Here is a 12,652-nt window from a genome sequence, read left to right on the forward strand (position 1 = left end):
ATTTATGATGACTTCATTCATGTGGTTTAAGCACCTCCCAAAGGGTCTACCTACTAACACCATTACCTTTGGGGTTAGATATCAAAATATGAATTTTAGGAGGACACAAACATTAAGACCATAGCACTTGGTCAAATTTATTCTTAAATATTTTATTCTTCTTGATGCTATTGTAAATGGAATTGTTTTTAATATCATTTTTAGATTGTTCATTGCTAGTGTATAGAATATGATTAATTTTTGTATATTGATCCTGTATCCTCTTCCCTCGCTGAACTCATTTATTAGCTCTGATAGTTTTCTAGTGGATTCCTTAAGATTTTCCATTTACTCTCTCTACTGAGATGATCATGTAGATTTTACCTTTCATTTTATAAATATTATATATTTTTTAAATTTATTTTTATATGTTAAATGAACCTTGGATTTCCGATTTAAATTCCACTTTGTCATGATGTCTAATATTTTTTATATGTTGCTGGATTCAGTTTTCTAGTATTTTGTTGGGTATTTTTGCATTTATATTCATAAAGGATATTGGCATATATTTTTTTTCTTGTGCTGCTTGTGTGCTTTTGGAATCAGAGTAGTATTGGCTTTATAGAATAAGCTAAAAAGTGTTTTATTTTATTTTATTAATGTTTTGGAAGGGTTTGATAAAGATTTGTGTTAATTCTTTAAATATTTGGTAGAATTTACCAGTGAAGTCATCTGGTCCTACACTTTTCTTTGCTGAGTGTTTTGTGGGTCAAGGAGTTTATAGGCAGAGAGAATGATAAGATGTAATGGAATTTGAAAGCCAAGGTAGCTGGAGCTGAAGTGACTCCACATTGCCTACATGTTAAAATTTAATCTCCTTAGATTCGTTCATGACTCTTTCTATGTGGAACTTGCTTAACCTCTCCAGTTTTATTCACATATCACTACTTCCATCATACTGTAAGCATGCATCATCTGTGCTGAACTAATGATAATAATTGTTATTCTCTTCCAGGCGCTACCTTAAATCTATTACACACTCTTAACTAACCATCATATTCATTTTCCCAGAAATAAATCTCCCTCACTTCATGACTTTGTTCATGAAGTTTCCACTCCCCAGAATGAACTATGCCTTTATTCAGCCCTGTTCTCTTCCTGCCTTGGTCTTGTGGCTTGTGGTGTCTCACTTCAAGTGTCACCTTTACAGTAAAGACTTTTTTATGTTTCTAAAAGAAATATTAGTTAAGAACATCTAACAAATCTGGAACTTTTGTTAATGTGTTTCTCTCATGGTTCCTTTGATGTCAGGAACCATGTGTGATTCATCTCTTTATCCCAAATTCAGCAACCTGCCTGTCACATAGTAGATACTAAATAAATATTCGTTGAATTAATAGGTAACCTTAGCTATTCAGACTAAGTTTTCCCCAGCATTTTGGATAGCTAAGATGTTATTGTACTTCCCTGTGCTTCTCCTGGTACCTGGTGAGATGCTGGTCAATGCTCATTGGAGTTAACTCAGCTGAATGACAAATTAATATTATGTGTTATTAGCACATTTTGAACCCTTCAGTAAAAAGGCACCATAAAAGCCTCAAAGTAGCTATAAAAAATAGACATGATAAAAAATATATTTGGATAGCATCTCTTTTTGAAAATACAAAAATAATTCTGTTGTGTTTTGAAACATAATTACACTTGTAGATGTTGGGTGTAACAGAGTCGCATTGGGAGATTCTGGTGATCATAGTAACAACACTGCTTGATGATAGGGGAGGGGTGATTCATTTTAGAAGCTTTTCAATGACAAGTTTTGTTTTTTGGAAGCAACTTCTACTGCTGTTTACGTAAATGCCTTGGAATATGGGAAGCTCAGTAGCACTGTGGGGGTCCCCAAAGGAGAAAATATTTAATATTTCTCACATATTCCCCATCACAAAACAAAGGCATGCAGCATTGGCTGTAGCAGCAATACATCACCACCACCCAGGTAAGGTCTGTGCTTTTTAACATTGACATTCAGGATCTGTATCAGTCAGGATTCTCCAGAGAAACAGAACCAATAGGAGATATAGATTATGTTTTTATATATTGATATATTGACATGTCAATATATCTCTGTCTCTATTTCTATGTCTGTCTATATCTAGAAATATATATTTCCATATATATCATATGTCATATGATACAATTGTGGAGGCTAGCAAGTCTGAAATCTGTAGGGCAGATCTGCAGGCTAGACACTCAGGCTTGAGTTGATGTCGCAGTCTTGAGTCGGAAATAGCAGATGGGAAACTCAGGCAGGTATTAGTGCTGTAGTCTTGAGGAAGAAATTTATCTTCTCTGGGAAACCTGTTTTCGCTCTTACGGCCTTCAACTGATTGGATGAGGCTCATCTACATCATCGAGGATGATCTCCTTTCCTTAAAGTCAACTGGTTGCAGACCTTAACAACATCTACAGAACATCTTTCCAGGGACATGTAGATTAGTGTTTAATCTAATAATTGAATAGTATAGCCTAGCCAAGTTGATAGATAAAAATCATCACAAGGTCCTTGGCCACATAGCACTTGCCTCCCACTTTGTTTCTTTCCATATCTTCTCATTCCTCACATCAGGCTGCCAATTACTCTCTGAAGAAGCCTGCAACTTGCCTGCCTTTGGTGCCTTTGCCGGCTCCTCCACCCCTGCTCTAGGGTCTCTCTCCTTCTTTATCCCAGCTGTCAAATTCCTCCTCTTCTCCCTTAGACCCTATGTTTCGATATCTTCTCTCCCTCTGTGATTTCCTGGCAGCATGATCAACTTGCTCTGCTTTGTATTATTCTGAAAGGTATTCATGGCTGCCTTCCCTCCTTCCCTGTGGCCTGAGGGAGTCAAGAACCTCCTGCTTTTTCATTTTGTTTTTAATTTCTATCTTCCCCAGAGGGTATACGGCTTTCGTTCATGAGCCAATCTTACTTACTCTTTGCTAGGTCCTGTGCTCATTGCCGAGGAATATAAAGATCAATTAGACAAGTTTTCAGCACTCCGAGAGTTCACAGTCTAGTGGGGAAGGCAAATTAGTAAACTACATGTATCCATAAGTATTTGTTTAATTGAATTAATTCTGCTATAAATTGTATTCACTTTCCCCTCAGTATCTCCTCACCTTAATACTTTCACATAAAGACATGAGCCAGAGCAGACAGTTAGCCTGTAGTGGGCTAGAAAGCTCTGTCCTCATAAAACCTGTAAAGGAGTAGTGTGTGTGGTGTGAGGGACATCAAAGCAGTTAGCTGATTCAAAAACATCTCTGTTACTAAGCTTTAGTAACGCCCAATATGCCACTTTTGGGAATCCTTCCTTTTGGGTTCAGAATTATCCCATTTCCAAATGTACCTAGGAGGAATTACTAAATACATATGCTGATATCTCTTTCAAGTGTCTTTCCTTTTCTTCTTTACCTCTGTATTGTCTTCTCCTCCTTGAAGACTTAGTTAAATCGCCCTTCCTGGAAAACTCCTACCACTCAGAGGAATTAGGGACTTCTCCTCTGGGTCCTCATTGCACCCTGTGCCCGTTACAACATAAATTTTTTATCCTCTATTGTTTACTTGTTTATTAGTGTCCTGATTTCCCCACAAGATTGAACTCTTACAGGGAAAAAAAATGTGCTTTTCATTTCTGTGACCCTGACGTTAGGCACAGTTCCAAATCCATAGTGAGATACTCTGTAAGGGTTCCTGGAATGACTAGGTGATTCTCTGATAGAATGAGCCCTGAGCATATCGAGGGGACAAGATTGATGAAAGAGAACTGAAGGGTACAGAGGGGAGAGGTGGAAGAAAAAGGGCCTTAAGAAAATTACTTCCGTGTGGGGGGCCATCCTTGATCCTGCTGTTTGCTATTATCCACTTTTTGGTTTCTTTTATGGATAAAGTACTTTGTGAACTAAACATCCTCTTTCCTTTTGTTCTATAATATACAATCTGAAGTACTTTCCTCTGGCAAGAGTTCTTCTGGAAGCATATATTGAGTGTAAAGGTGGCTACGCGTGCTTTATTTTACAAAAGCAAAAATGTTTTCAAATATCTTCTATTTCTGCTTGAACTGAGAATACAAAGCTCTTCTTATGCCTTGTCTCTCCTATCCACCACTCTTTGCCTTTGCTCAAAGAATAAGCTGGTAAAGACTGCCAACAAAGTATTTTTTTCCAAATCTCGTGACTGCAAGGAATACAGACCTATACAGTTTTTCTCAGTTAATAGGGCTGGAGTTTTCAAGATACTTTGAGTATGGAGCTGAAATCAGCACTGAAAACCAAGATACCCTCAAAGTCCTCTATTATATGTTTCTCTCTCATTAGCTGAGTGAGCTCTCTCTTTCTCATGATGTCTCCTCTCTCTGTTGAGTTGTTCCATTTTCCTCTTGCTCCTCCTACATTACATGTCTCTTCTCTTTTCTCATGTCTTTTGCTTACTTATAAATATCTACTCCCTCTCAGCTTTATCATGGCTGCCCCAGATGCCCAGTAACATGACCTTTCACCTTTGAAAATATATGCCTATAAATAGATGCCCTCTGGTTCATACTAAGTTTAATTTTTCTACAAATGCATTTTTAAATTAATTTTTATCAGGATTGATTCACAGGTTAATTTTCCCTGACATAACCAAAAGTTATCATTTATTTAGTTACCTGTCAGTTAGTGCCTCTATGCTTTTTATTATTGATTTATGTTATTATATTTTTTATTTATACATTTATATTATAATATATATGTAATATAGTTATTACCACTAGGGCAGAACCTAGCATAGTTCTTGACATCTGTAGATACTCGAAACATTGAATAAATGGCTAAATGAGGCTCTTGATATCCTTACTTCTTACTCATCCTCTTCTAATCCACCTTCAAAAAAAGTAATCTTTCCAAAACAAATATCAAATCATGATATTTCCTGCTTTGAATCATTAATGACATTTATTATTCAAATTAGTAAGAGGATACTTATTGCCTACTTCTCTAGCTTTATGTCCTGCCCTGCCCAATTTCTCCTACTTTATACTTCTGTAAAGCCAGTGTTATTCATAAAATATACTGTTCCATGTCCTTGCCTTTGCACATGGCAGAATCCGAAAATGCAATGTATGGGATGGAGTGAAGATGAATTTAAGAGACAAGTTGATAAGATTTAATGTCTAAATAATATTAATTTAACTAATGTGTAAATCTCACTAAACCTACCATTGCTTTCTACATAGTAAGCACTTGCTATGTTCTTGTTAGAGTGGATTAAACAGTAGCATTTGTGTTTTTATCTGGCTTCCTATCCAGTAGGACTGAGTGAAAGGAACTGAAAGGGTGAGTTCATTGGTACATGAACAATTTCATCCTTTTTCAAACTCAATAGCTATTATTGTGGCTAACAAAGCAACTCTTATGAATTGAACACAAACAAGAAATAGTCAGGAGAGTGTTTATGATGTCATCATAAATATTTATAAAAGGAATATGATGCGATGTTTTGTGAGATGTGGATAACAAAGGTTAGGCTGTGAATGTTAATTTAGATCAAATTATTAAACACCTGAAACTGGTACAGTGTTTTCTAATTTACAAAGCACACTCACATTTACTCATATTATCTAAATTTCAATTTCTCAATCCCCATTGGACCATTATCTTCAGTGTACAAGAATTCTATAATAGCTCTATCTTTTAGATTTCCTCTCTAGACCTCATATTCCCCAACAGAAACAAGCACTGCAATGTATCCTCTATTATAGCAAAGCCCAAGAGCTGTTTATGTACAGTCTCTGCTTTCTCATCTGACATTCTTTCCTCAGTCCACTCAGAGCTGGGATTTAGCCCCACGACTCTGCTAAAATTGCTTTTATCAAGGTAATTAAAAACCTCCATCTTGTCTATTCACTCCTTCTTCCTTGAAACAGTTTTCTTCACTTGGCTTCAGATACAGTGTACTCCACTGGTTTTGTAACCACCTCACTGGCTCCTCATCCTCCAGAATTCTAAGTGTCCCACTGCTCATTTCTTGTCTCTCATCTTGTCTTTGTATATATATATACTCACTACCTAGGTGGTCTCAATCAGATCCCACATTTCAATATTATTTGCACACTGAAGATGCCTACATTTATATCTTCAACCCAGTTCTCTCCCTAAACTTCAAATTTGTGTATCTAAGAGTCTTCTTAACTCTCTCTGGATAGGCATCTCAAGCTTTCGTTCCTAAAGGAAAACTCTGGAAAATCCTGCTCTAAGGCCAGAATTCCCCTTCTGTGAAAGCAGTGCTAAATTCATCTAGGTGTCATAGCCAAAAACCTAGATATCATCCATAATGCCTCTCTTCTTCAGGCCCAGTATGCCATCAGTTAATAAGTCCTATTGACTCTACCTCTCAAATGTACCCGGAATTCGACTACTTATTATCACTTCTACCTCTACCAAGCTAGGCAAAGCCACCATTATTACCAGCCTAGACTTCTGGAACACCTTTCTAACTAGACTCTCTGTTTCCTTTCTTCTTTTGTAGTCAGTTCTCTACTGAGCAGCCAGAGTAGTCCTTTTAAATGTAAAACCATCCAGTGGGATTCTTTTTATTCTGATTAAAACTCATAGTCTCTTCCAGAAACTATAAGATCTATATGATCTAGCTCCTGACTTTCAGCTCAAGTTTATTTCTACCTTAGAGTATTTGCACATACTAGTCCTGTCTGGAATATTCTTCTACCACATTTTCCCATAATTCACTCCCTCAATTTCTCCTGCTTCTTCTCAAAGGTGATCCCTCGCCCACCTTCTTATATCTTTTTGTCCCTTAATTCGCTTTGTTTCCTTAGCCATTTACCTGCTAATATATTTGCTTAATTCTTTATAGTCCCTACTGTTGTCACTAGAATACAAGTCCAAGAGTGCATTTAATTATGTGTCCCCCCAAAATTTGTTGAATGAGAGAATGAGACTCGAATATAAATCTTGTTACTAGAAGTTGAGTACTCTTTCCATGACCTAAAGGCATGTAAAAAGTGGTCAGCTTTCCATATTTTTTGATATCTTCAGAATATTCTGAGGAAATAGTTTGAGAAGCGTGATTTCAGGTTTTTCTAGATAAATGAAGATGCATTATATTGAAACAATTAAGTAATTGCAGTTCAGGTTGGTAGGGTGTGGGCTTCTGATAGAGATATCAGTAGCATTCCTTTGGCTCAGAGTCATCTCACTAACTGCGCTACTGTGTAGATTTGGGTATAGTGCCAAGAGTGATAGGGAGAACCATCTAAAAAATAGAAATCCATAGATTTTTCAATGTTGACATAGTGAAACTAAAAGAGCAGGAGAGGGAACATAGTTTATTAAAGCCCTATCAGATAATTTTCATGTATAGTGTCATGGTTAATAGAATTTTGGACACAGGCTAGAGTAATCTTAAGGCTCTCAAACCCGGCATTTTGAAGTGGTGTCCTCTTTGTTCCCTGTAGAGATTACTTTCACATTGTCCATGAATTCAGTGCTCCTCACACTTGTCTGGAAGACATTGACAATTTGTTCGAGAAAATTTATGGTGAGATAGGGCAGCTACCATTTTTGTGTACCTACTGTGTGTCCAGCATTTTAAGCCTATTATCTTATGTGACCTTTACAATCCTGAGGTAGACATTTATAATGGACAGTTATAGTTTGGTCTATCCAGAATAGCTTCCTTTTTCTTCTAGGAAATGTCCCTTTCAAAGCCAAACGCTGAATGTTTTAATAGGAATTTTGCATACAGCTCCCAATCTGCTGGCCAAAGATGTTATCATGTGACCAAAGATGAGCCAATTAGAGTCCTCACACAGAATTTTTACAGTTAGTGCTAAAGAGGAAAAATTGTTCTTCCCTCTAGTCACAAAACTGTAAATTGTGGCCCATGAGCACATCATACTAACATCCCACTAGGAGGAGCTTGACGAGAGAATTTACTTGATATATAGAGAAGAATGGAGACACACCAGAGACAGAGAAACCCAAAGGTGTTTGAATCCTTCTATTCAGTCTCTTCCTTGAAGTTGGCACTATCTCTACTCTGCATTTTTTCAATGGTTTCATTATATGAACCAACGGCTGCCTTTAAAAAAAAACATGTCCATTTTAATTGTCTATTTAGAACTTACAATTGCAGGAGGCCTAAATAGTACAGTTTTTCTCCATTTTATAGATGCAAACACTCAAGTATAGAGAAAGTCAATTAGTTGTTACCTCTTAAGTGTCTAAATGAGATTTGAATTCGGATCTGTGGGCTTCTAACTGCTGTCCCCTGCTCTGTTCACCACATTGTCTTGCCAATTCTTTTTACTTCTCTAAAGAAGTTAATACTCAGCCGTTTAACATGTGACATACCTCCTTAGGCTTCTGTTGTTGTTATTGTTTGTTCTTTAACAGAAAGAAGTATTTAAAGTAGTGAAAAAAAATTTGACTATCCAAGTGTCCCTACACAAGTCTCTGCTTAAGTTTCTTTATTTGTAAAATGACTAAGTTGGACTCAGTGACCTCTGAGATCTTTTTTTTTTCCCATGGAAAATTTTCTAAAGTCGAATTGATTCTCAGTGCCTATGAAAATCTAATTATACTGACTGTGCCTCTAAGGTTTATTTAAATACAAAGCAAAGAGCCATCAAGAGGAGGTGCCGCCATCAAACTTCGTGATCAGGAGCCAAGTTGGCTTCCAGCCCTCCAGCAATAACTCTAGAGTGGTGCTGTCAGAACATCAACATGTTATTATTTTCAGATCAGAGTCCTATACTCAAGGACATGTGTGCATTGGCAGGAAAGAAGTAAAAAATAACCAGAAACAACTAATCTTCTGAAAGATGAAAAGGCAGTTCTTATTTTTTTTCTTGAAAATTATAGTATACACTCCGAAATCTTGGAGACATATTATTTTGAAATAGTTGCTATAAGCACCTGTCTTTGGCATTCATATTGGATGCTCAATAGCTCCTACAGAACATCTGGAGTCCACAGATGACCACATTGAGAGGTAAAATCAGTACAGTGAAGCTCATTTCAGCGCCGACATGCACAAACAGGCACGGGCATGGAAACCTGAACAGAAACACACACACATATGCACAGAGTGGCCTTTGTTTCCTTTGGAATGTATTCTTAGACTGGGTGCTGGGAAATTGTCCCTTGTGGAAGCCTTTTGATAATCTCCCAAGTCTAAAGTATCAAGATAATCTTACTCTGAATGCATTTCTGGTTTAACACACAATTCTTTGAATAAGAGAATCAATTTATCTTTTCAGAATCTCTTTTCCACAGAAGTTCCAATTATTTTTAAATTCATATTTATATGGTATTTTATTGTTTACCGGGTGTTTTCATGAAAATTATTATCTATTATAACCTATGAGATTGGTAGTAATATTATTTATATTTAACCTATTTGTCTTTCATCATCACAGCAGCTCTATTATTATTTGCTCTTAAGATGAAGATGCTAAGGCTCAGTGGTATAAATGACTTATCCTGGGACATACAGCTGATAAGTAGTGGAACTGATATTCTACTAAGGCTTTGGATAGTGTAAAAAGTGAAGGCTGTAGAGCCAGATATATCTGGGCTAGAAGCCTGAGTTAATCCACTAGTTTTGTGACCTCGAACAGGTGACTTAATCTCTTGGATCTTTAAAGTGAAGTTCTATTATCTTTAAAATGAAGTTTATGATATCAAAATTATAAGCTTCTTTGGAGTATTAAGTGAAAAACATGTAAAGCCCTTAATACTCATCCCTGCCAATTTGAATATTTTTCATTGCCAAGTAGGCATTCATCAAACATTCATCTTGGCTATTGTTTTAAGCCAAGAATTTTGGAGCACTGCAGAAAAACAAAGTACTCCATTAGGTGTTGATATGTGAGAGTCTTTCAAAGCTCCAAACGTTTACAATACAAAGAGGTCAGTGCTGAGATGCCTTGAGGCTCCAGGGATTTTCTGCCTCCTCACTTTATCCCTGATTGAAAACTATGCTTTCATAGGGTTCTTTGGTGGTAAGGGTCATGGATTGGTATACATTGTTTTCTGCCATTTTGGTGACCCTTTAGACTCGCACGCATAGAATCCAGCAGTCTGTGGCTTCCAGGCAAGTGAAAGAGGCTATTCCGTACTCCACTGATGATGTCATCTGAGATTAGAGCTGGAAAACTTTGCTAGAGCATGCTTAGATCTCAGGTAAGCCAACTAGTCTCTCTCTGTTCCATGGCTACAGATCTCAGCTTTTCTGCCCAGTCTATACTGGCTTCTGGTCACAGTGTGTGGATGAGTTGGCTTTAGATAAACTGAGGAATGAGTTAAGGACTGTCCGTTATTAGGATAATGGATAGATGAATTATCTGTTGTTCTTGTAAGAAACAGAAGACCCAATTCAACATGACTTGAAGGGGTCATGAATATATTACTGAATTTAGTTTTCATTTTCAATATCCTACATTGAGATAATAATTTAGAGTGATTGTAAGGATTAAATGACAATCAGTTCAAAGTTCTTACTTACCCAATATTTGACATATAGTAAGTGTTCAATTAGTGTTAACTATTTTTTTGTGATCATTGTTATTTTAGTTATTGAGATTCAGAAGCAAAATACAACTTCCTGTCTATATAACCACGAAAACTTTTTGTCGAACCCAATTTTTTTAAATAAACATTTTCTCAGGAACTAAGATTTTGTCCTAGAAGAGCATTATCTTAGACTCCAAAGAGCTGTGTTAAAATTTCTTTGCTGTCTCTTACTAGCTGTAGGATTGGTCAACTTTTCATTCTCTCTGAGACTCAACTGCAGAATGGAATAAACAATACCTGCCTCAAATGACGTTGTGAGTGGTAGATAAGATTGAACGGCATAGTACCTGATATACTGATGTTTATTGGGACTTAATCTGAACCTCAGTTTCCTTATCTATAAAATGGAGATAAGGATACTTTTCCCCAGAAGTGATAAGTATTCAATACAATGATAAATGTGAAAGCACTTTGGAAACACTAAAGTATTATGTAAGTATATTTATTAGTAGTATTATTAATCTCCTATCATTATTATTTTTAATAATAATACTATTATTACTCATACAATTATTGCTTATTACTACTATTAATCATTATTACTCTTGTTATTTCTAAGCCAAATAGTATAGATTTTGATTTTTTCATATCAAAGAAATACTCATATGAGGAGATGGCTTAGAAAAAACTTCAAATTCTTCAGCTCATGAGATTTTGTTCAGAGATGCATTTATTGTAAGGTACTTTTAACCAATTAAGTCACTTTTCAGCATGTAAAATTGTTCCTGAGCAAAATAATTTTTAAAATGTCATTTAAAACTAGTGAGGTTAAAAGTTAGTGATATTAAATGTGCTATCCTGTTTATGTACTTACAAGCTGTCTGACTGCCCATCATACTTCAGCTTTTCAGAGCCAGCCTATGGAAGATCACCTGGCACTGGTGCATGACTTATTACCAACTGAAACAGCCTGCTCAAAGGTGTTTTGGTGGCTTTTGTGCTGTTATCTGTTGATGGACTGCCTGTGTGTCTTTGTGCTCTCAGATAACATTTATTCCTTGTTGTTTTTCCTCCTCATAAACTTTAAGCACAAATCGTGAGATGTGTTTTGTCTGTAATATGCTAGTCTCTGACATCATTTTTCTTCTAATTATTTCCTAAGGTGGCCCAGCCCTCTCAACTGGAAGCCAGGATCCACTCCATCACCAAGACATGCTTTAGTAGAAAACCAAAAGAAATCATTTTGCAGACATAACCCTAGAGCTAGGGCCGCAATCCCCAAGCCACGGACTGGTACCGGTCCATGGCCTATTAGGAACCGGGCCACACAACAGGAGGTGAGCAGTAGGCGAGTAAGCACAGCTTCATCTGTATTTGCAGTCACTCCCCAGCACTAGCATCACTACCTCAGCTCCACCTCAGATCATCAGATATTAGCTTCTTGTAGGAGCACTGGTCCCTCATACCAAAAAGGTTGGGGACGCTGCCCTAGAGTAATATATATCACATACATGTGTGGCCTTTTTTTCCTCGTAGTTCGGCTCTTATTTATTTATTTATTTATTTATTTATTTATTTATTTGCCTACAGCACCTGGTCTTCCTAGGTGGTCTCCCATCCAAGTACTAACCAGACCCGACCCTGTTTAGCTTCCGAGATCAGACGAGATCGGGCGCGTTCAGGGTGGCATGGCCATAGTTTAGCTTTTATTAAAAGACTAACAATATCTGTTATCAGCAGTAGGGCACACTGCACATGAAACATAGTCAGATGTCTTAGGTTTGGGCTCTGACTCTGAGATCTTCTAGATCAGTGACCTTGAACAAGCTGTGTCTCTCAGACTTAGTTTCCTTAACTACATGTGATTTCCTGCACTGCCACTCCATCTTTTAGCTGTGCTCTTGAGCTTCATTATAATTAAAAACAAACAAACAAACAAACTTTTGTGCTTCCAAGGACACCATTAAAAAGTGAAAAAACAACCATTAGAATGAGAGGAAATATTTGTAAATCACATACCGATAAGGGAGTTATTTCCAGAATATATAAAGAACTCTTACAACTCAATTATAAAAAGCCAAATAATCCAATTAAAAAATGGACATGGGATTTGAATGGACATTTC

At 36.7% G+C, this 12,652-nt stretch overlaps 1 protein-coding gene and 1 non-coding gene across 4 annotated transcripts in view; one reads left to right on the forward strand and one right to left on the reverse strand.

Annotated features, from left to right (window-relative positions):
• Positions 1–12,652, forward strand: part of PDE4B (phosphodiesterase 4B) — a 500,375-nt gene that overhangs the window by 304,171 nt on the left and 183,552 nt on the right. The window lies entirely within an intron of this gene.
• On the reverse strand, positions 12,109–12,227 carry LOC111745321. The gene has a single exon (XR_002782593.1). It is a non-coding gene; the product is annotated as a 5S ribosomal RNA (ribosomal RNA).

This window comes from Pteropus vampyrus, unplaced genomic scaffold, assembly GCF_000151845.1.
Source record: "Pteropus vampyrus isolate Shadow unplaced genomic scaffold, Pvam_2.0 Scaffold151, whole genome shotgun sequence".
NCBI lineage: Eukaryota > Metazoa > Chordata > Mammalia > Chiroptera > Pteropodidae > Pteropus > Pteropus vampyrus.